A 2,252-nucleotide genomic window follows, 5' to 3' on the forward strand; every position below is an offset into this window, starting at 1 on the left:
ATTCTCCACCTCCAGTGTGGCTCCGCCATCTAGAGGGATGCTGGGAGCCTTCCTCCCTTGTTCCTTCCCCTCACGGCTGTCAGTCTCTGGATCCCACCCCTCCTGCCCCCTGAATCTCTCTGCTCCATCCCTTTCTTTCTACCAGCCAGACCCCAGCACAGGCCTTGACTTCCTCTGTCCGCTTGCCTAGCCTCCTCCCTCCAGTCCGTGGCCCCCCAGATGGTCCTTGAGTCTTTCTACCCCCGAGTGGCCCCCTCCCTCACAGCCCTCCTGTGGCTCCCCAGCACCTGGCCTTGGAAGACAACCAAGTTCCTCATGAGAACTTCCAGGCCCTGCATGGCCCAGACCCACCCACTCCTTTCCCCCTCCAGCACTTCCTCTTTGAACACCCTGCCATTCTTAGGCCCGCTCTCCCCTCCCAGCCTTGGCCGGGACAGTTTCCTTTGCCTGAAAGCTCTGGCTCACTCCCCCACCCCCTCCAACCTGGCTTAACCACAACTTGTCCTTCAAGTCTCACCTTATCAAGAACCAAAATAATAATTACCCATTTGCTGTGGTCCAGGAACTGTGCGAAATTCTTCCCGTTCCCGGGCATTAGGCTGAACACTTCCGAATGCTCTGAGCTGGGTGTTTACAAACAAGGATACTAGGCTCAGAGACATCATGGGACCTGCTGGAGGTTGCACAGCCAGAGGGAAGAGCTTGGTCCACAATGGTCAGGCTGCTCACTCCTCCTGAAAGCTTTCCCTACCACCCCATGCTAATAATGGTTAAAATACAGAGTAAGCATTTTCTGCATGTCGGATATGGTTGTGAAGATGCTACATTAATTACCCTTCAAAACCCCATGGGAGGACTTCCCTGGTGGTCCAGTGGTTGACTCCGCGCCCCCAGTGCAGGGGGCCCAGGTTCGATCCCTGGTCAGGGAACTAGATCCCGTGAGCCACAACTAAGACCTGCGCAGCCAAACAAATAAATAGATATTTTTTTAAAAAAACAAAAAAACCCATGGGGTAGGTTTTGTAGCTTTAAAATGGTTACAGGGTTTCCCTGGTGGCACAGTGGTTGAGAGTCCGCCTGCCAATGCAGGGGACACGGGTTCGTGCCCCGGTCCGGGAAGATCCCACATGCCACGGAGTGGCTGGGCCCGTGAGCCATGGCCGCTGAGCACAGGCTCCGCTTAAAAAAAAAAAAAAAAAAAGGTTACAAATTCAACCCTCCTCCTACTAAGAAATAGGGTCTATCTCCCCCTCCCTTGGATCTAGGTAGGCTCTGTGACTGTCAGACCAAGAGAGTACAGCACAAGTGGCCCTGTGCTAGTTTCTGCATCTAGGCCTTGAGAGACTGGCATACTCCACTTCCCACATTATAGAATACTCCCGCTGGGACGCAGCTGCCATGATGTGAGGAAGCTCAATCATCCCAGTGGAGAGGAATCATGGTCCCTGGCCAACAGCCAGCTCAAGTCAACATCCCCAGCCAGCTTGCCAGGCACATGACTGAGGCATCTTGGACACGCCATCTGAGCCACCCGGACTGATGCTACGTGGAGGAGAGGCAAGCTGTCCTCGCCAAGCCCTGCCCAAATTTCAGATTTACAAGCAAAATGATTTTTGGTTTAAGCCACCAGGTTGTGGAGAGGTCTGTCATGCCATGACACACAACCAGAAGATGGGTATTATCACTAACTCCACCTGATGGAGGAAGAAAGCCAAGCTCAGAGAATAGGAACCTGCCAAAGGTCCTCTCAGAGCCAGCGACTGGCCAGGCTGGGAGCTGAACCCAGGGCCTTGGGCTCTAGACCCCAGGCCCCCAACCACTACACCAAGCTCTTACTATTTCGATCGTCCACATGAGGAAACTGAAGATCAGAGACAGGAAGTAACTCACTCAAGATCTCACAGCTGCTAAGTGTGAGGGTGAGGGTCTAAAATCACTATGTCTAGCTCCAGGCCCCCGCTCTTCATCCTCACACTAGGTTTTGACTGTCTGTTGCTTGTCTGTCTCCCCAACCAGGACCAGACCTCCCAGCCTCATTCCCTCTTGCGTCCCAAGTCTCAACAAGGGCCTGGCACCATTGTCTGTGCCCCATTCACCATGGAAGCTCCTCACAGGCAGGGGCCGGATGAGAATCCCCTGGGTCCCCAGCGTCACCCAGCACAGGACCTGGCACACAGGAGACTTAAGTAAATGTTTGTTGAATGAATCAAAGAATGGGTTTCTGGGGAATGAGTTAACAAAGACAGACGCCG

The sequence above is a fragment of the Orcinus orca genome, chromosome 20 (assembly GCF_937001465.1).
Source record: "Orcinus orca chromosome 20, mOrcOrc1.1, whole genome shotgun sequence".
Taxonomy (NCBI): Eukaryota; Metazoa; Chordata; class Mammalia; order Artiodactyla; family Delphinidae; genus Orcinus; species Orcinus orca.